The sequence below is a fragment of the Hemitrygon akajei genome, chromosome 3 (assembly GCF_048418815.1).
Source record: "Hemitrygon akajei chromosome 3, sHemAka1.3, whole genome shotgun sequence".
Taxonomy (NCBI): domain Eukaryota; kingdom Metazoa; phylum Chordata; class Chondrichthyes; order Myliobatiformes; family Dasyatidae; genus Hemitrygon; species Hemitrygon akajei.
This window is the reverse complement of record NC_133126.1, coordinates 182,718,842-182,741,583: the sequence shown is the minus strand read 5'-3', so window position 1 is coordinate 182,741,583 and position 22,742 is coordinate 182,718,842. Positions and strand designations below refer to the sequence as shown.

At 43.8% G+C, this 22,742-nt stretch overlaps 1 long non-coding RNA gene across 8 annotated transcripts in view; it reads left to right on the top strand.

The window, feature by feature from the left end:
• LOC140725709 (uncharacterized) overlaps positions 1 to 16,638 on the top strand; it is a 57,477-nt gene extending 40,839 nt beyond the window's left edge. For 3 of the 8 annotated variants that reach the window (XR_012098427.1, XR_012098428.1, XR_012098426.1), the window contains 2 exons: positions 3,742 to 3,928; positions 14,184 to 16,638. This is a non-coding gene — a long non-coding RNA (uncharacterized lncRNA). The remainder of the gene's footprint in view (positions 1 to 3,741; positions 3,929 to 14,183) is intronic. The other 5 variants (XR_012098432.1, XR_012098425.1, XR_012098430.1 and 2 more) reach the window with 4 other exon arrangements.
• The last annotated feature ends 6,104 nt before the right edge of the window (positions 16,639 to 22,742 follow it).

Genomic DNA, 22,742 nt, shown 5'->3' with positions numbered 1-22,742 from the left:
GCCAAGTCTTCAGTCATGCCTCTGTAATTCCATTTATTCCACTGTTATACAGATGCATTTGACTTTAGCTTCTCCTCAAATTTCAGGGTGAATTCAGTCATATTATGGTCACTTCCCTGAAGGGTTCTTTTACCTTAAGCTCTCTAATCAATTCTGGAAAAAAAGGAAATGCTAAGGGCACTGTGGAGAGCATTTTGACTGGAAGTGCAAATGCCCAGAATGAGAAGCTGCAGAGTCTTGTAAAATTGGCCAGTTCTGTCATGGTCACTTGCCTCCCCACTAACACGAACATCTTCAATAAGCTGGGCCTCAAGAAGTTGGCAGCCGTTCAGGACTTGCCCTCTTCTCATTGTTACCATGAGCGAGGAGGTACAGGAGTATTTATATTCATTTGGAGGTCTGCTACTGGAGGGTAAGAAGCTGATCCTAAAACATTAAGTGTGTGTCTTCAAATGTTCCTGTATTTCCAACTTCTTGGTAGCAATGAGAAGAGGGAATGGCTGACTGATCGGGATCCTTAATGATGGATGCAGCCTTTCTGAGGCATCACCTTTTGATGCTGGGAGGGCTGGTGCCCTTGCTGGAGGTGGCTGGGTTTGCAACATTATGCAGTTTTCTGGTCCTGTGCAGTGGCCTCTCCAAATCAGACAGTGATGCAACCAATTAGATTACTCTCTACAGTACATCTGTAGAAATTTGCTAGAGTGTTTGTTTACATACCAGCTCCCCTCAAACTCCAATTGAAATATATCCGCTGTTGTATCTTTATAGCTGCATCAGTGTTGAGCCCAGGATAGATCCTCAGTGATATTGATACTCAGGAACTTGAAAATGTTCACCCTTTCCACTTCTGATCCCTTGATAAGGACTGGCATGTGATCCCTTGACTTCTCCTTCCTAACGTCCACGATCAATTCCTTGGTCTTAACTGAGGTTCAGTGCAAGGTTGTTGTTGCGACACCACTCAACCAGCTGATCGATCACACTCCTGTACTTCCTTAATTTTTGTTTAGAATTTTTTTTCTCCTTGTAACTTATAGCAATTTTTATGAAGGCCCTTATATGTCAGCCTGAAATGTCGACTGTTTATTCCTCTCCATAAAATGCTGACCAATCTGCTGAGTTCCTCCAGCATTTTGCACGTGTTACTATGGATTCTTAGCATCTTCAGAATCTCGTGTGTTTGTAATTTTTTATGTGTTTCTCACCGTACTGCTGCTGCAAAATGATCAATTTTATGACATGTGTCAGTGATGAGTCTGCCAAGCAGATGATGAAGGAATCAGAACCAGAACCAGGTTTAATATCACCGGCATATGTTGTAAAATTTGTTAATTTTACAGCATCAGTACAATGAAATACATGATAAATAAATATAGAGAACAAAAAACTTGAATTACAGTAATATATATGTCTATTAAATAGTTAAGTAGTGCAAAAAATAACAGAAATAAAGAAATGGTGAGGTAATGTTCATGGATTCAATGTCCATTTAGAAATCAGATGACAGAGGGGAAGAAGCTGTTCCTGAATCACTGAGTGTGTATCTTCAGGCCTCTGTACCTCCTTTCTGATGTCCTGGGTGATTGGGGTCCTTAATGATGGACGCCTCCTTCCTAAGGCATCGCTGGTCGAAGATGTTGTGAATACTACAGACGCTTGTACCCATGATGAAGCTGACTAATCTTACAAGTTTCTGCAACTTACTTTGATCTTGTGCAATGCCCCCCCTCCTAAGCCAAACAGTGGTGTAGCCAGTCAGACTGCTCTCTTGTTGAAGTTTTCAAGTGTTTTAGTTGACAAACCAGATCTCCACAAACTCCTAATGAAATATAGCCTCTATCTTGCCTTCTTTGTAGCTGCATCAATTAGGTCCTCAGAGATATTGACACCAAGGTGCTTGAAGTTGCTCACTCTCTACATTTCTGATCCCTCTGTGAGGATGAGTTCGTGTTCCCTCATCTTAGCTTTCTGAAGTCCACAATCAGGTCATTGGTCTTGCTGACGTTGAGTGCACGGTTGTTGCTGTGACACCAGTCGACTAACTGGTAAATATGTGGAGATAGTGAGAAGTCCGATGGTGGGGCGGGAGTCCAGGAGAATCAGAGGTGGAGTACGGTGTGACCTGAGGAAAGAGGTGAGGGAGGTGCTCTGTGGTGGTGGGAGTTGGGGGTGACAGCGGTTTGTGGAGTGTGGGGTGGGTGATGTTGACAGCAGCTCTCAGGTGTGGGGGAGGAGGCTGTGCCACCTCCCTGAGGCATGTGGGATGTGTGTCGGGGGGGGGGGGGAGGGGGTCAAAAGGTTGTCATCGAGTCGTTCATATCCAGTGAACAGATTGACCACCTTGCACAGAACAAATTGGTGCAGTAAAGGTGGCAATATGCGGCTCCTGATCTCACAAAGTAACTAATCTCAAATGTGATTAATGCTGGGACTACCTCGCACTTGAAGTGTGCCCTCAAGTGACAGTGTGTGTGTTGTGAGCAGGTCACTAACGGACTATGGGGAGAATAAGATTGGAATTGTTTTTTTTTTCATTGTCACAATATCAAAATGCAGAAAAATAATTTTGTTGTATACTGTACATACCAATCGGTTCATTCCATGATGCTTTGGGTGGCACAGGGTAGTACAATAGTGGGGGGGGGGGGGGTGGGGGTGGCATCTCCGGAGAGGGTGCATTGCAGGTGAACAGTAAGGTGCAGGTAGATTGTTGGGTTGCATCCAACTTCATGTACAGTACTAGAGAACTATTTAATGGTCTTATATCAGTGAAGTAGAAAGCAGTCTTTGAGCCTGGTGGTACATTCTTAACCTGACTGCAGATAGGTGAAGAGGAAATGTCCCGGCTGGATGGAATCTCTCATTATGAATAAATTATATAAAAGAATGGGGAGGGAGTAATCTCCTTGAAACTGACTGAATATTGGAAGTCCTAGATAGAGTGGGTATGGGGAGAATACGTTATTAGGATCAGAGAGCACAGCCTCAGAATATCAGGATGTCCCTTTAGAACAGAGTTGAGGAGGAATTTCTTTAGCCAGATGATGGTGATTCTGTGGAATTCATTGCCACAGATGACTTGGAGGCCAAGTTATTGGGTATATTTAAAGCGGAGGTTGATAGTTCGTTGATTAGTAAGTTCAGTAAAGTTTACAGGGAGAAGGCAAGAGAATGGAGATGAGAGGGATAATAAATCTGCCATGATGAAATGGCAGAGCAGACTTGATGGGCCAAATGGCCTAATTCTGCTCCTATGACTTATTGTCTTATGGTCTTATAATAAACCTGATTCTGATTCGCCCTCCCTTGGGGACTGAACAAAAGTAGGCAGAGAACTTTTACCTACGCAGCTGAGAATTGACAGCAAAGGAGCAAACCTTCTGAAGAGAGTAGTTGCTTTCTGCAATGCAGAACCTTTGGGGACAGTGGAGGCAGGTACTCTCATAAAATTGCAGAAATATCGTGGAACACTTGAATTGGCCAGGCAATAAAATATAACATCCAAGTGTTGGTAAGTGGGAATGTAATTGGGAGCTGGGCCAAAGGACCAGTATCTGTGTACTAAGACCATCCGACTGTAAGACACACACTTCCAAGGCTGGACAATAAGGGAGTATTAAACTCTGTGTCAGCTCAAGGGAATGGAATGGGATGGGGCGGGGGGAGGGGCAAAAATGACAAGGGAACTGCAGATGCTGGAAATCCAAAACAAATACAAAATATTCTGTTCACACTCAGCAGGTCAGACCTGCTTCAGACGAGCGATAGTTTCACCAGCACAGCGTAACACTGTTGCCGAGGCCCCGGCAAAAGACTCATCTACCATTGTGTCAGAGGACAGCTCGTGCGTCGAGGAGACACTGGCGACGTAATGCCAACCTTGCGTGGGCCTTGCCACGTCAAAAGCAGGGCCACAACAAATGAGGTAAGCAGCAGAGGTGTTAGCTACAGGGAGAAACACATCTGTCAGGCAGGAATTGTGTGCCCTACAGAGCGCTGGACCTAGAGAGACCAGCTGGCATTGTTTTGAGCAGTTCAATCAAGCGAGACACCCAAAAAACAATTCCCTTCAGTCCTGAGCCGCCTCAGATTGAAAGGCACTTCCGATTGGGGGCTGGGGAGTGAAGCCGCATTTGCAAAAGATTTTGGTTATTGGCTTAGCCGAGCTCCCTGAGGTGGGGACAGGATTTTCACCCGCTGCAGCAGACAAAAGCTTGTGAACTAACAAGCAGGCCGTCCCTCTGGGTCTCATTAGTTCACAAGGTTAACGTCACTGCTCCTTAAGGGATGTTCCAGTCAATTAGTGATTAAACCATCAGGTGTGACATTTTGTTCGGAGAAATGTTAAAAATATAGTCAATACTGTTAGGAGTATGCTGAAGAGTTTAAAATGACATTTTCTAGGGACACGACATTTGACTTCAGGTTGTTAATTATGTAGCATGCAGTAAAAGACTGAATGTCAATATACCGTATGGTACTGCTGGTTTCCTGTCAAATTCTCTGTCAGATTACACAGGAGAGCCACATGATTAATGCAGGCTCATTACATTTGTTAATGTAAAGCTAATTTTAATATTGAATTGAAATGTTGCTGGAAAATGAACTTGGGTCAGGCAAGCCTGCAGCACCAGCATGGTCCTGACGGATTACAGGAAAGTCTCGTGCTCGTCGGCAAAATCGCTAAGTACCGACTGCGAGGGCAAGTCATTCCCAGTCCACTGTGCGGAGGGTATCAAACAGGCACTAGCAAGTTATTAAATACTGATCTTCATTTGGGTGGAATTATCATTTGTGTCCAGCTGATCTCAAAGCCTGGAAAACCCCTCTCATTTGCTGCCCGTTATCAACACCATCATGTGCCGTGTCGTAAGACATGGGCATAAATGGTCTCCATGACTGTTTTTGGCAAATATTTCTACTGAAGTGATTTGCCATTGCCTTCTTCTGGGCAGTGTCTTTCCAAGATGGGTGACTCCAGCCATTATAAATACTCTTCAGAGATTGTCTGCCTGGTATCTGTGGTCACATAAGCAGGACTTGTGATATGCACCAGCTGCTCATACGATCCTCCAGAACCTGCTTCTGTGGCTTCACCTGACCCTGATTTGGAGGGGGTGTGGGGGGCCAAGCAGGCTACACCTTGTCCAAGGGTGATCGTCAGTCTAGCGAAGGGAAGGAGCATCTTATACCCCCTTTGGTAGGGAGGAATCTCCATCCTGCCACCCACATTTGCTGCTACGCCTTTGAATTTGTGATGAAATCGTGATCCATCGCAGCCAGTTTACCCTAACTCGTGAACTGTGCAGTTCAACGCACACAGGATTGTGCACCGTAGGCTGTTGGTGAATTCAGATGCCCTCTCTGAAGAGGCGGTGTAAAATGAACCTGATGCATTGTGAGAATTGGGTTTATTTATTTATTGAGGTGCGATACAGGATAGGCCCTGTCTGACCTTCGAGCCATGCTAACCTGCAACCACCGATTTAACTCTGGCCTAATCACAGGACAGTTTACAATGACTAATTAACCTGTTAACCGGTACATCTTTGGACTGTGGGAGGAAACTCACATGGTCACGGGGAGAATGTACAGACTCCTTACAGACAGCAGTGGGAATACATGAAACTATAACAATTGCCCCACCTGCCCAGTCCATCGGACCCCTTGAGAACCCTGCAGGTTTATTTGAGTGTGAGAAGCACCAAATACAAACAGGACTCTTCCTTACAGACTTGGTGCAGCTCCAAATGCATCAGCAGTATTTTGCTGAATGGGACTCGCCTCCAAAATACATAACTCTCCTATACTCACCTTGTGAGTATGCACTGAAGATGAACATCTTACGCTAAAGCTTCTGGCCCCATTGAGCCCCCTGTGTCACAGAGTCAGAGTGTATCATGGAATCAGGTCCTCTGTCCAACTTGCCCATTCCAACCAAAGTGCCTGTCTAAGCTAGTCTCACTTGCTTGCATTTGGCCCACGTCCCGTGTACCTGCCCAAGGAACTTTTAGATGTTGTTATTGTACCTGCTTCAACCATTTCCTCCGACAGCTTGTTCTATATACACACCACCCTCTGTATGAAGAATTCGCCCAACGGGCATCTTTTAAATCTTTCCCATCTCATTTTAAACTTCTGCTCTCTAGTGTTTGATTCCCCAAGGCTGTATAAAAGGCTGTGCATTCACCCTATTCGGCCACTCATGATTTTATGCATCTCTCTAAGGTTACGGCTGTCTTCTGGATTCCACGAACTAAAAGTCCAAGCTTACCCAACCCCTCCCTATATCCGAGGCCTTCAAATCCCGGCAACATCCTTGTAAATCTCCTGTGCACTCTTTCCAACTTAATGATGTCCCCCCTACAACTGGGTAGACAAAACTCTGCACAATCTGGAGGGCACGATCAAGTAATGTAAATTTTTGACTAACAGTGAAGCCACACCATCGGTCTAGGCTGTCAAATATTTTGAATGCTTCTCAATTTCCCTGAAATTCAACAACAATCTTAAAGTTTAAGAAGTAAAACAAGCAATTCTGCAAAAAAAAACTGTAACAATTACACTATAAATAAGTGAAAGTATCATTGGAAGTGCAAGTAATTTCTAGAGAAGTAACATACTCTTACATTTAGTCTAAACTTAGTGAACGTCCTCTGCAGTAGAGTCCATTGACAGGAGTCTGTCACCAAGTTCAACATTCAGAAGTATTTACATCAAAGTCTCCATCCCACTGGCACTAGTTGACCGCAGAACTACTTTCAAAGGTTAATTTATTATCAAAGTGTATAACTCTGAAATTCTTCTTCTCCAGATAGCCATGAAACTAAGAACCAAAAGAATGGCAGCATGATCATCAAATGCCAAATCCCTCCTCCCTGCATTAAAAAAGCAAACAAAAATGGTACAGGCACATTGGTCCCCAAATCCCTCTCCCCTGTACACCAAAAAAGCAAGAAAGTTCAGGCGAAAAACGTAGAATAAAAAAAAATGTAAGACTGAGAAAAGGCTATAGTCCAAGTCCACATCCAAAGCACAGAAAAACTGGATAGCATTTTCCAGGCACAGTGTCAGGCTTTCCTCTCTCCATAGCAGAGCGATCCCACCAGCGATCAAAAGGCAGTCTCCCCTCTCCATAGCAGAGCGATCCCACCAGCGATCAAAAGGCAGTCTCCCCTCTCCGTAGCAGAGTGATCCCACCAGTGATCAAAAGACAGTCTCCCCTCTCCATAGCAGAGCGATCCCACCAGTGATCAAAAAGCAGTCTCCCCTCTCCGTAGCAGAGCGATCCCACCAGTGATCAAAAGGCAGTCTCCCCTCTCCGTAGCAGAGCGATCCCACCAGTGATCAAAAGGCAGTCTCCCCTCTCCTTAGCAGAGCGATCCCACCAGCGATCAAAAGGTAGTCTCCCCTCTCCGTAGCAGAGTACTTCCACCAGTGATCAAAAGGCAGTCTCCCCTCTCCTTAGCAGAGCGATCCCACCAGTGATCAAAAGGCAGTCTCCCCTCTCCATAGCAGAGCGATCCCATCAGCGATCAAAAGGTAGTCTCCCCTCTCCATAGCAGAGTGATCCCACCAGTGATCAAAAGGCAGTCTCCCCTCTCCTTAGCAGAGCGATCCCATCAGCGATCAAAAGGTAGTCTCCCCTCTCCGTAGCAGAGTATTTCCACCAGTGATCAAAAGGCAGTCTCCCCTCTCCATAGCAGAGCGATCCCACCAGTGATCAAAAGGCAGTCTCCCCTCTCCATAGCAGAGCGATCCCACCAGTGATCAAAAGGCAGTCTCCCCTCTCCGTAGCAGAGTGATCCCACCAGTGATCAAAAGGCAGTCTCCCCTCTCCTTAGCAGAGCGATCCCACCAGTGATCAAAAGGCAGTCTCCCCTCTCCATAGCAGAGCGATCCCACCAGTGATCAAAAGGCAGTCTCCCCTCTCCATAGCAGAGCGATCCCACCAGTGATCAAAAGGCAGTCTCCGCTCTCCGTAGCAGAGTGATCCCACCAGTGATCAAAAGGCAGTCTCCCCTCTCCGTAGCAGAGTATTTCCCCCAGTGATCAAAAGGCAGTCTCCCCTCTCCGTAGCAGAGTATTTCCACCAGTGATCAAAAGACAGTCTCCCCTCTCTGTAGCAGAGTATTTCCACCAGTGATCAAAAGGCAGTCTCCCCTCTCCATAGCAGAGTGGTCCCACCAGTGATCAAAAGGCAGTCTCCCCTCTCCGTAGCAGAGTATTTCCACCAGTGATCAAAAGGCAGTCTCCCCTCTCAGAAGCAGAGTATTTCCACCAGTGATCAAAAGACAGTCTCCCCTCTCTGTAGCAGAGTGATCCCACCAGTGATCAAAAGACAGTCTCCCCTCTCCGTAGCAGAGCGATCCCACCAGTGATCAAAAGGCAGTCTCCCCTCTCCAGAGCAGAGTGATCCCACCAGTGATCAAAAGGCAGTCTCCCCTCTCCGTAGCAGAGTATTTCCCCCAGTGATCAAAAGGCAGTCTCCCCTCTCCGTAGCAGAGTATTTCCCCCAGTGATCAAAAGGCAGTCTCCCCTCTCCAGAGCAGAGTGATCCCACCAGTGATCAAAAGGCAGTCTCCCCTCTCAGAAGCAGAGTATTTCCACCAGTGATCAAAAGGCAGTCTCCCCTCTCCAGAGCAGAGTGATCCCACCAGTGATCAAAAGGCAGTCTCCCCTCTCAGAAGCAGAGTATTTCCACCAGTGATCAAAAGGCAGTCTCCCCTCTCCAGAGCAGAGTGATCCCACCAGTGATCAAAAGGCAGTCTCCCCTCTCCGTAGCAGAGTATTTCCCCCAGTGATCAAAAGGCAGTCTCCCCTCTCCGTAGCAGAGTATTTCCCCCAGTGATCAAAAGGCAGTCTCCCCTCTCCAGAGCAGAGTGATCCCACCAGTGATCAAAAGGCAGTCTCCCCTCTCAGAAGCAGAGTATTTCCACCAGTGATCAAAAGGCAGTCTCCCCTCTCCAGAGCAGAGTGATCCCACCAGTGATCAAAAGGCAGTCTCCCCTCTCCAGAGCAGAGTGATCCCACCAGTGATCAAAAGGCAGGCAGCCGGCACTCACCTTCCTCATTCACTTTGAAGTTTCTATCTCCTTCGTCACTTTAATCTGTGAATGATGGAAGCTTTAATCGGCAAAGTGGAGTAGAACATCGGCTAGTGCCCCATCCCGCAGTCTTTTTGCCAAAAAGTTCCTACACGCTGCCTCTGTCTCCCGAAATCCTCTCAGAGACTGCAGAGCGCAGGAACACCCAAAAGATCTCCGAACTGCAAATCACATCCAGAATCACAGTCAAGATGAAAAACAAATGTAAAAGAAGACTCATGGTCTATCCAGAAGATGCTGACTGAGGGAGCATTGTACACAGGTGCCACCTTGACCTGAGGTCTGTAATTACCTCAGATTGACAGAAAACTGATATTCACTTTTGACATGAGGGTTCACTGCCATAGTCAGTATTGAATGTATTTTCATAACTGTGATCATGGATACTGAATACTAGCTGCCTATGTGATATGCAAACCATTGTAGTATAATATAGAGAGCCCATGGAGCAGGCCCGTCCCTTCACCAGGCTGATGAATCCCAAGGAATGACCGAGGCTGATACAGTGGCATCGTGGGGAGTTGCCAATCAGCATTGAACTTAACATTGGACAGCCTTAGGGAGTCCAGCTCTGGATTTTTTTCTTTGGGTTTACTCCCAAAGCCTTTCCCATGAATGGGTGTAGCCGCAAGGCAGCACACAGAGGATTGGGAGTTTTCCTTCTCCTGGGTGAGCTACCAAGCACAGGTAATGAGCCCTATCTTTCCGGAGCAACTGGTTTTCAGATGCCAGTAACCTGCCTTTGCCCCTTCTCCTGTCAGCAGAAATAGCTCTGCTGGGCTTAGTAGCTGATCTACAAGTGAAGGCCAGAGGCTATATGAGATGCACACCATTGGGAGCATTTAGTAGATAGTGGGAGCTGATCACTGCTAACCCCCACAGCTATAACAACCTTAAGGAACCAATGATGATGTATACTAACGATGTCAATGATGATAAACTCTGCTATCTTCATCAGGGATGAAGATGCCAGAGTTTGCTAACTGAAAAATTGGCTATAATCTATTCACGTACCCAGCTGGAAGCCCGAGAAGAGTTCAAAAGCCTGGCTTTTACCATCTAATAAGAGCAGCTGCATGAGCACTCATTCACACTCCATCCTCACATGATGAGCTTAGCCAGGTCTGTCTGTTTGGGTCTTCACCACCAGATCTCAAGTACAAGAGTAATCGGCGTCTTATCATCTTCTCCAAGACAAGTAGCAATGACTGTGAAAGACTGATACGTCAATGGCCCCATTGGGGAATATGAATGAAAATAAACCCAAGTCTCCATTGCTGATCAACTCCATTATTAATTTGGGCTTGTTGCTGCAACCCCACGGAGTCAGAGACCCATGTTCAGTCCTGTGTGTGAAGGTTGCACGTTCTCCCCAAGACCACACGTGTTTTATCGTACACACTAAAGATGATTGGCCTGGTAGGGGCACTGTAAGTTGCTCCTAATGTGCAAATGAGTGATGGATTCCAGGGGGGGAAGTGAAGAGAATGAACAATACAGGCCCTTCAGCCCATCATATTGTGCCAACCTTTTAATCTACTCCAAGATCAATCTGATAAAGATGGAGAGAATAAAACATGGGATTAATATCAACAGTAGACTGACAAATCAGCCTCGTGTAAACACATAATTCCAGTCTTCCAGTGACCTCTACTACCCTGTAACTACTAAGCAACAATTCCTTGGTGACAATAACGATTAGCAAAAAGTTGCTCCCCTGTCCCCTGATCCTGTAGGTTGACTTTTGGCAAGTTTGGGATGGAGAAAAAAATGCTTTGAAATGCTATGAGGACAATGGGCTGGTTAACAGGTTGACCAGCCATAAATAGGCTCTTGTAAAGTGGCAGGGGTGGGATTATAGCAGTATCCTCTTGAAGATGGATAACCAATTGAAGTTCATGGGCCAAGTGCTCATGGATAATTAAGGGCTAATGGCTGGTATGTTTTAAAACAGCTTTAAAGCACTGTTGAATTCTGGATCCACATCCTCAATGGCAGATGTCAAGATTTGCATGGAACCCTGTTTCATTCAGAGATTGGCTGACTCTTGTCTGGACCCAGAGGGAATAGAGATCTCAGTTATTATGCGCATCAGCGTAACTAACTTTGCAAGAATGGAAGTTGACCTGACCACCGCTTCAGTGTTGGAAAGGATGGGCTTCAAGTTCCCTTTACAACTTTGAACTTCCCATTTCAAAAGCGGAGAAACAAATTCTGTGAGCACCATTTTAGTTCAGTTGGTGTCAGCTTTCTCTGAAATTATGAATTGTGTGTTCTAATACTTTAATTTGATCCATTCATTCTGATGGAACACTATGCTCGTGTTAAAGAGGTGAACACCTAAACTTGCACCATAGAGCCATTGAGCCATACAGCCCTTCAGCCCAAGTGGTCCATGCTGACCCAGATTCCCATATAAACTAATCCCACTTTTTCACGTTTGCCCTATATTCGTCTAAACCTTTCTTATCCATGTACCTGTCTAAGCACAATTTAAATTTTGTTATCATACCTGTCTCAACCATTTCTTTTGCAGGTTCATTCATTTACTGACCATCCTCTGGTTGATACAGTTGCCTCTCAGGTTTCTATTAAATTCTTCTTTTCTCACCTTAACCTTATGCCCTCTAATTCTTGGTTCCCCAGCCCCGGGCAAAAAACTGTGTGCATTCACCTGATCCATGTCCCTCATGATGTTATATGTCTCTATAAGATCACCCCTCATTCTTCTATGCTTCTCTGAAGGATGTCCCATACTGCTCAACATATCCTCACCTCAGTCCCCCAAAGCTTGACAAAATCCTGGTAAATCTCCTCTGCATTCTTCCCAGTTTATTGGCATCCATCCAGAGGCTGGACAAACAAAAACGACTACAATATTCTCTTGTGGTAAACAGGTTATTTGTTTACCACAAGTCCAACATAATTAGTAGAAACATAGAAGCATAGAAAATAGGTGCAGGAGTAGGCCATTTGGCCCTTTGAGCCTGCACCACCATTCAGTATGATCATGGCTGATCATCCAACTCAGCACCCTGTACCTGCTTTCTCTCCATACCCCCTATCCCTTTAGCCACAAGGGCCATATCTAACTTCCTCTTAAATATAGCCAATGAACCGGCCTCAACTGTTTCCTGTGGCAGAGAATTCCACAGATTCACCACTCTCTGTGTGAAGAACTTTTTCCTCATCTCAGTCCTAAAAGGTTTCCCCTTTATCCTTAAACTGTGACCCCTTGTTCTGGACTTCCCCAACATCAGAAACAATCTTCCTGCATCTAGCCTGTCCAATCCCTTTAGAATTTTATACATTTCAATAAGATCCCCCCTCAATCTTCTAAATTCCAGTGAGTATAAGCCTAGTCGATCCAGTCTTTCTTCATATGAAAGTCCTGCCATCCCAGGAATCAATCTGGTGAACCTTCTCTGTACTCCCTCTATGGCAAGAATGTCTTTCCTCAGATTAGGGGACCAAAACTGCACACAATATTCTAGGTGCGGTCTCACCAAGGCCTTGTACAACTGCAGTAGAACCTCCCTGCTCCTGTACTCAAATCCTTTTGCTATGAATGCCATTTGCCTTTTTCACCGCCTGCTGTACCTGCATGCCCACCTTCAATGGCTGGTGTACAATGACACCCAGGTCTCATTGCATCTCCCCTTTTCCTAATCGGCCACCGTTCAGATAATAATCTGTTTTCCTGTTCTTGCAACCAAAGTGGATAACCTCACATTTATCCACATTAAATTGCATCTGCCATGAATTTGCCCACTCACCTAACCTATCCAAGTCACCCTGCATCCTCTTAGCATCCTCCTCACAGCTAACACCGCCGCCCAGCTTCGTGTCATCCGCAAACTTGGAGATGCTGCATTTAATTCCCTCATCTAAATCATTAATATATATTGTAAACAACTGGGGTCCCAGCACTGAGCCTTGCGGTACCCCACTAGTCACTGCCTGCCATTCTGAAAAGGTCCCGTTTACTCCCACTCTTTGCTTCCTGTCTGCCAACGAATTCTCTATCCACATCAATACCATACCCCCAATACCGTGTGCTTTAAGTTTGCACATTAATCTCCTGTGTGGGACCTTGTCAAAAGCCTTTTGAAAATCTAAATATACCACATCTACTGGCTCTCCCCTATCCACTCTACTAGTTACATCTTCAAAAAATTCTATAAGATTCGTCAGACATGATTTTCCTTTCACAAATCCATGCTGACTTTGTCCGATGATTTCACCTCTTTCCAAATGTGTCCTCCGTTAGTCTCACCTTGGAAAGTTTCCAGGGTTTTTTTATGGAAGACCGGCAGTTGCCCAAGCTGCAAGTCTCCCCTCTCCACACCACCAATGTTGTCCAAGGGAAGGGCATTAGGACCCATACATCTTGGCACTGGTGTCGTCGCAGAGCAATGTGTGGTTAAGTGCCCTGCTCAAGGACACGCACTCAAGCCTCAGCCAAGGCTCGAACTAGCGAACTTCAGATCACTAGACAAACGCCTTAACCACTTGGCCACGTGCCAACAGACATCTAGGAAGTGTCTTGTTCCCTGCACAAATCACTCTGATGACACATTGATGACCAACTGGTAGTTAAATGGTTGCAGGGCAATTCTCCTCACCTTGGTAAGGTTTTCATTGCTTTCAGTCCAATACTCCAGCAGTCAGCACACTTGGAAAGGAACTAGATGTGGGTACTGGACTGCCAGCCTGACAAAAGTGGATTTCTTCCTCATGCAAATTAATCCTTAGTGCTACAGTTATGAATCCAAATTTTCTCTTAAGAAATACATACAGCATTTTGTAGTATACATATATTTTGCATGTACATCTGCTTTTTGACCAGATCAGAGTAATTTTACTTTTTTCTGAAGCAATAGGGATGAAGATTAGAATCAAAAACTGTTAAAAATTAACTGAACAATAAAAACATAGCCACAATTATCTATTAACCTAAAATAATAAAATAATTTAAATAAAACAAATGCATTATAGTAAAAAGGAATAAATTGCAGCCAATAATTTCAAAATGTTCATTTTTTCTCTTTTCTTACCCTGATTCTCTCTCAGCTGGTTCTATCAAGTCGTGAATATACTCACCCTTCCTGTGTCAGATCTAACCTGTTTCAAGTTCATGGGCAGATACCCCAGAATAACTGCTGGGAGACTCAGTGAGTTCATCATCTGCCACTGGGCTTTGTCGTGATATTGCCAATGAAGCTCGACGAACAACTCTGGGACTTTCCCATTCATTGCTTGGAGGAGGAGAGGATTTTTTAAAAAAATGTCCTGGTAGAGTATGGTGTGGAGGTACAAATGTCAGCAGCATGCAGATTGACACTGCAAGCATTCCCTATCAATGTTATCCCAGTATTTCAGATTAATGGCTTTTCATCGTAAATCCTTACATTTCATATGATTTTCTTTCATCAGCTTATCATCCTCTCTCATTTCCTTTCTTCTCCAGACTCACTCTTTCTCTCTAACCTACTCTCTCTCTCTTTATCCCTCCCATTCTCTCTCTCCACTCTCTCCTTCTCTCTCAATCCTTCATTCTTTATTCATTCCTCCTCTCTTAAGCCCCCCTCTCTCTCTCTCTCTCTCTCTCAGTCCCAATCACTCCCTCTCTATTTCTCCCACTGCAGTCTGTCTCACGTTTAATGTAATGCATCCTGGCAATATTCCGGTCCTGCAAGGGCCATTGAAAAATCAACAAAACACATTTCTCTATTATCTGCTGCGTGAACTTTATTTTTTTCCCCCCCTTCTGAAATACATGCATTAAAAGAGCTGCTCTGTTCACATGACATTATCTGGGAAACAGCAGGGTGGGAAAAGCTAAAAGTTTCCTTTGTACCAGCCACCGGTATTAGTTGCTTGTCCTTTGATGCGAGTTAATACTAATGGTGCATATTACAGTGCCACTCGGAGCTCAGTGAGTGAAGGAGCAATAGCATCTAATACACCACAAAGGATGAAAAGACTACTGGCTTAATGTATTTTTCTTTAGAGAAACATGTAACTACTGAATTAATGCATTAAATAAGGCCATCTTTTTTTTATATCAAGAAGGGGCTGCATCATTTTGGAACAGCACAATGCACATTTCATTCCTTTCACTGCAATTATGCTAAAATACCTCATGCAGAGTAGGGATTAGACCTGATGGACAATCAGAGACAATGGCCAATCCCACCTTTTATGATAAAAAGGTGTGGAATGATCCTGGCTCTGAAGCTGAAATTATTACACTTACCTGCAGGAGGCCAATACAACCAGCCTAGAAGTCAAGACAGAAATGATGAAATGTGGAAACTGCTTAGTCACTATTAGGTACTTGTCTTTGACATCTTTGTAATACCTTTTGATTCAGAGGCAAAGGCCGTAATGCAAATGCTCTTCCTGACAAGTAATACTTAGTGTTTATCAGCTCAATGTGGAAGCGATGACACCTGGCAGCATAAAAGTCCCAGTGGGAGGCTACCACTCGGCCAACCAGCAGGATGCGGGCCGCTTCAGGACGTGAGATGACAAGAGTGAAGATTAAAGGGACAAAAACTTGTGCCTAGAACAAAAGGACAATATTCACTGATGCTACATTTCATAATATGGAAAGCACTAATGGAAGAGGCACACACACACACAGCTCTGCTTTTTACCATATGACTATATTTTATATGTAATACATCAGATCAATATTCATTGGTTTCATGTTTATGAACACTGGAAAATATTGTTCATATTCCCTTTATTACTTTTTAATATGAGATAGTGTTATAGAATCATACTGAGACACAGCATGCCAACAGTCCCTTCAGCCCACTGAATCCGTACCAACACTAATCCTACATTAATTTCCATTTGTTACTCTTCCCACATTCTCTCACACTCCCCCTAGATTCTATGAGTAATCTACAAACCAGGAGCAAGTTACAATGGCCGATTAACCTACCAAGCTAGATACCTTTGAAACCCACGTGGCCACAGGGAGAATCTACAAACTTGACACGGAGAACATGCCAAGAAAGGATTGCCCCCAGGTCTCCGAATTGTGAAGGAGCCACTCTACTTGCTGTTCCATTGTGCCCATCCTATTATCTTATGCTTGAATGCAAAGTGAAAAGTTTTAGTTAATTTCCAAGTCATTCTTCAGCCTTACCCAACAGTAGATATCCATCTTGCCATTACCTATGTCACATTTGACTAAAAACATATATATAGCTTGTCCTGCTGTATTTTCATGCAAGTGACTTTTGCTATTGTGAAATGATAATTAGCTAGTAATTTGTGACTAAGAAATGTTACTGCAAATAAATGGAAGTTATATTTGTTGATGTTATATTACGCTTAGAGCTAACTTTAAAAGATCAACTGTTTAATTCCAATCACAAACAAGGGAAAATTTACAGATACTAGAAATCCAGGCAACACACACGAAATGCTGGAGGAACTCAGCAGGCCAGATTGCACCTATGGAGGAGTACAGTCGACATTTCGGGCTGAGACCCTTCGGCAGGAGAGAAAAAAAGGTGAGGAGTAGAGTTAAAAGGTGGGTGTAGGGGAGGGAGATACATAAGGTGATAGGTGAACCTGGGAGGGGGAGAGGTGAAGTAAAGAACTAGGAAATTTCTGGTAATGGTACATCACCCCCTCACCATTCCCCATTCCCTCTCTTGCCTTATCTCCTTGCCTGCCCATTTCCTCCCTCTGGTGCTCCTTCCCCCTTTTCTTTCTTCCATTGCCTTCTATCCCCACCTATCAGACTCCCCCTTCTCCAGCCCTGTATCTCTTTCACCAATTAACTCCCCAGCTCTTTACTTCACCCCTCCCCATCACAGTTTCACCTATCGCCTCGTGTTGCTCCCTCCCCTCCCGCCACCTTCTAACTCTACTCCTCATCTTTTCTCCCCAGATCCTGCTGAAGGGTCTCGGCCCGAAACGTCGACTGTATTCTTTTCCATAGATGCTGCCTGGCCTGCTGAGTTTCTCCAGCATTTTGTGTGCGTTGCTTGTTTAATTCATGTAAGATACCCCTGAATTTATCTACAGTCTGTATGTTGTGGCTCATGGGCAATTAAAATACTTCCTTCTGGGTAAAATTGTAACATTATCAATTTCTTCACTGTCTTCACTAAAATAAACTCCAAATGATTTCTGATTAAGTTAGTCAAAAGATATGCTGAAGCCAATAACAGCCAATGTGAAGAGGATTAACTTGATCAGAATCACAAGCCAAAACACTTCTGTAATTTCCTTGATTTTTCCAGTCCTGATGCTCAGTCCGTAGGAACTCAGTCTTCTGTCAAATAGAAATTTGATGGAATTATCTTCTACTTGGGGAAGGGCAAATGAGAAATATAGGAAAGTACTCAGGATACTCAAGATACAGCGGCATATTGGGTAAGATGCTAATTTAATGATTGGAGACCTGGGCCATTGATTTAGGGGCATGAGTTCAAATCACACCAAGACAACCATGGAGTTTAAATTCAAATAACTAAGTAAATCTAGGTTAAGAAAGTAAAGCAATAGTGATATAGAAGTAGAGATTGTGTCACAGCCTGATACAATAACACACAGGAACACAACAGGATGCTGAATTTATTAGTCACAACCTGGTCCATTACAAGCATAGCCTTCCACCTATAGGAGGCGCTGACCAAGAAGGTAGCAGCATTCGTCAATGATCCCCACCATCCGAGTAATGGCTTCTCCTTGCTGCTGCGATCAGGGCAGGAGGTACAGAAGCCTGAGATCCCACACGGTCAGGCTACCTTTCTACTCCCTAGTTCTCAGGTTGAGACTTTTCATCCCAGGACATCCAAGAGTTCCTCTGTTTTCCAGAAAAATTGGGGATTTCCCTGCCTCTGCTATCAACGCAACCTTCACCAGCATCTCCTCTATATTCTGCACATCTGCCCTCACTCCATTCAGAAGAATGAGGGGTGACCTAATTAAAACCTATCGAATGGTAAAAGGCCTTAATAGAGTGGATATGGATAAGGTGTTTCCTATGGTGGGAGAGTCTAAGACCAGAGGACACAGCCTCAGAATAAAGGGATGTCCCTTTAGAATGGAGATAAGGAGGAATATTTTTAGCCAGAGAGTGGTGAATCTGTGGAATTGTTTGCCACAGGCAGCTGCAGATGCTAAGTCTTTATGTATATTTAAGGTAGAGATTGATAGATTCTTGATTGGACAGAGCATGAATGGATACGGAGAGAAGGCAGAAGATTGGGGCTGAAAGGAAAATTGGATCAGACGTGATGAAATGGTGGAGCTGGCATGATGGGCCAAATGGCCTAATTCTGCTCCTATGTCTTATGGTCTTACCTTTCCACTTGCCTACCCTTATGACCTGCCCAGCACCCAGACATTTCTCTCTCTGATTCATCATCTCTTTCTCTTTATTCCATGGTCCACTCTCCTCTCCTATCAGATTCCATCTTTATCAGCACTTTTCTTCTTTCACCTATCACCTCCCGCTTCCCACATCTTTCCCACTTTCCTGCAATCCTGTCCCTAATCACCTTCCTCCTTCATCTAGATTCACCTACCCCCACCCCCCCAGTGCCAGATCATGCCCCTCCCACACCCTGCACACTTTCGTTTCAGCTCCTGCCCACTCCCACTTCCTTTCCAGTTCTGGTGAAGGGTCTCATTGACTAATCATTTCCCTTTTTAGATCTGACCTGCTGATTTTCTCCAGCAATGGAAAGTATAGACCAATTCTTGCACTACCATGGAGACAATGCTCTCTAATTGTCTTTTATTTGCATTCAAGGACTTAATTATGCACCATTTTTTATTTACTTCTTCGCTGCATTGTATAATTTATATTCTGCACATTGCCTGAACCTGCAGTATGTGTGATGCTGCTGCAAGGAAGCTTCTTGTTGTGCAGATATCACACCATACTTATGCACATGATAATGAATTTGATGTCTCTCAAATTGTTAATTGCAAAATTTCACTTAGTTTTGTAATCTTTCAACAAAGGAAGTTTGTCATCCTTAATTGGTGTAGCCCATGTAACGCTCCAGATCCCACAACAGCTTCTAACTCCCCCCCTTACAATGGCCTAACAATCACTCCATTCGCTGATAACTGAGGATAGATCAGTCAGATGATCATTGAGTGAATAAATAAAACATAAATAAGATGTTAAGGACCAATGCCCATAATGTACCCCAAGTGGAGATGGCGAAAAGTGTAGATCATGTCTGTGAGCAGCCCACCCAACAAGATTATCAACAATATCTAGAACAATTCCATGTAGGGCTGTACTTAACTCCTCCTCTTCGATCTTCTTTAGAAAGATTTCTCAGTCCATATTTCTGGGATGTCAACAAATACTATCGCAAATTTTTACAGATGTACCATGGAGAATATTCTGACTGGATGCATCACTGTCTGGTATGGAGACTGTGGAGTGCTGTATCACAGGCACCAGCTTGCCCACCATCGGGGACATATTCAGAAAGTGATGTCGTGCCTCAGGAGGGTGACATCCATCATTAAGGATTCTCATCATCTTGGACATGTCCTCCTCTCATAGGTACAGGAGACAAAAGACCCACACTCAATGTTTCTTCAGAACTTTCAATGTTCACATCTCAACTTTGCCTCGTGTGTTAAAGCATAATTATTCACATTGTTTTTCTGAACAATTGTAAACCATATCATTTAACAGAAAAACCCACATATCACCGGCATATGTCGTAAGATTTGTTAACTTTGCATCAGCAGTGCAATGCAATTCATAATCATACAGAAAAAAAAACTGTGAATTACAGTAAATGTATATATATTAAAAGGGTAAATTAAATAAGTAGTGCAAAACATAAATTTAAAAATGTAGTGACGTAACGGTCATGTCCATTCAGAAATCGGATGGCAGATGGGAAGAAGCTGCTCCTGAATTGTTGTGTGTGTGCCTCCTTCCTGATGGGAACAATTAGAAGAGAGCACATTCTGGGTGGTAGGCATCTTTAATGATGGACACCACCTTTTTGAGGCACCACTCCGTGAGGATACTATGGAGGCTAGTGCAATGATGGATCTGACTAAGTTTACAACGCTCTGCAGCTTATTTTGATATTGTGCAATAGCACACCCTCCCCCATCACCCTTACCGGATGGTGATGCAACCAGTTAGAATACTCACCATGGTATATCCATTCTGATTTGGCAAATGGAAATGGAAGGTGGTTGAGATGTATGACATGCCTAAGGTGTCACATCACCTATCTTACATCATCAACCACAATCAAAATTACTCTAAACATAACAAAATACCTTTGCAGATTGCAAAATTGCCCATGATTCTTAGAATTGAATTCAGACAATGTTTTTTCTTGGCTGTTACTTCAAATTTCTGTATTTCTTATCTCAGATTCACAATATTATTCACAAATACACAAAGCAATTGAATACTGATGCTCTTTGAGAAATAAAATTTGAAGAGTGGATGAGATAAATGTGAAGCAGGTATAAAACATTTTAGTTTAAAATTAAACCATGGGTAACTTGATGAAAGATATATTTGACCCTGCAGTTTGAGTAATTGTAGCAATTTCCATCAGGGGAATTTTCAACTAAATCCTTGTTTCGGGCAGTACTGAATAGCATTATAGTTATTAATTGAAGTCATTTAGGAGACTAAAGGTATTTAGGCAATTGTGTTCTAAGAAATATTAATAAAAGATGGTTCCTAGGTAACCATATTGATTTTGGAGTTCAAAGGTACAAAGGGTCAATCAAAGTGATAGAAACAATGGAGCTTTTCACAGTAGGGTTTAAGACTTGCTCCATGCTGACATCTTTAAGTCACGTGCAGAGTTCATTAATTGTGTGGTTGCATGGGGCAAGAAGGGAGGCTGGAATCTCTGATTGAGTCAGAGGGTAGGAATCATGGTAACGTGTCAGAACCCCAGCAGACTGCATAGCAGGGAAGCCAGTGTTAGTAAAGGCAGCTGTCCTACACTAGCACACCAGGAATAACCTGGGATTAGGTCAAGTTCAGCTAATTGTATTGACGTTTGTTAAAAGTAAGTGCTGACTGCAAGTCTCTTTCTATAACAGTTCATGTTGTTGCTGATGTGACAGGTGATAGAATATTGCTTTGCATTTAATCCTCTGTATAAGTGTTTTTTGTGTGTGTACTTGAGCAGTGTTCTGGCATGTATGTGTTGTGCACATATGTGCATGCATGTGTCCATGTGTGAAGATAGTTGCTGATGTTAAAATAGCTGTAAATAAATTCGATGCTGGCTAAATTGCTAAATGTAAGTAAGTTGCTCTGCAAAGTTATTTAAGTCTCCATTCAATTCACCAGAATTGTACAGCATGTTACATGTTAAAACTTGCATTAACTTCTTAACAACCTTCTTTGTTGTAACAAGTCTTAACATATTCAGCATGTCATTGACAGGGGTCTGCAGGAGGGAGACACAAAGATTGGCAGGTTCTGGGGGCGGAGGTGGGAGAACAAGCAAAGCATGAATGATAAATCACCAAAAAAAAAACTTCAGAGAGCATAAAGCGCCGTGTACAATTTATGGTCTGCATGTGTCCATGAGAGGATCACTTTATGTTTTAAGCCTATTTTTATCAGACATAATATGGACAAAGCTCTGACAACTCTGGCAGTGGAGTACCAGCATCCAACCACCACAGATATTTGTGCCATAACTTTGTGGGTGTACGTCACTGCCATTTGTGTTGATTAACCATAGTTTAACAAAATAAAAGAAAGAAAGACCTGCATTAATGGTGTGCATTTTAGGGACTCCAGTCATCCCAAAGCATTTAATGAATGAAAACCATTTGGCGATGTAATCACAGTTATAAGGGCAGCCAATTTACACGTAGCAAATCCCAATGTGATATCGTACAAACAATCTCTTTCAGCTGTGTTGATTGATGGATAAATATTGGCCAGAACTTCAGGGGGAACTTCTCTTCTCTTCTGCCTTGGGATCTCTAACATCCACCTGAAAGATGATTGATCATGAATCCTGATCAAAGACAGCACATTCTGACAGCAACACATGCAAAATGCTGGTGGAACGCCGCAGGCCAGGCAGCATCTATAGGAAGGGGCACTGTCGATGTTTCGGGCCGAGACCTTTTGTCAGGACTAACTGAAAGAAAAGATAGTAAGAGATTTGAAAGTAGGAGGGGGAAGGGGGAAATCCGAAATGATAGGAGAAGACAGGAGAGGGTGGGGTGAAGCTAAGAAATGGAAAGGTGATTGGCAAAAGGAATACAGATCTGGAGAAGGGAAAGGATCATGGGATGGGAGACCTAGGGAGAAAGAAAGGCGGAGGGGAGCACCAGAGGTAGATGGAGAACAGGCAGAGTGATGGGCAGAGAGAGAAAAAAAAGGAGGGGGGAAATAAATAAATCAGGGATGGGGTAAGAAGGGGAGGAGGGGCATTAATGGAAGTTAGAGAAATCAATGTTCATGCCATCAGGTTGGAGGCTACCCACATGGAATATAAGGTGTTGTTCCTCCAAACCTGAATGTGACTTCATCTTGACAGTAGAGGAGGCCATGGATAGACATATCAGAATGGGAATGGGACATGGAATTAAAATGTGTGGCTATTGGGAGATCCTGCCTTC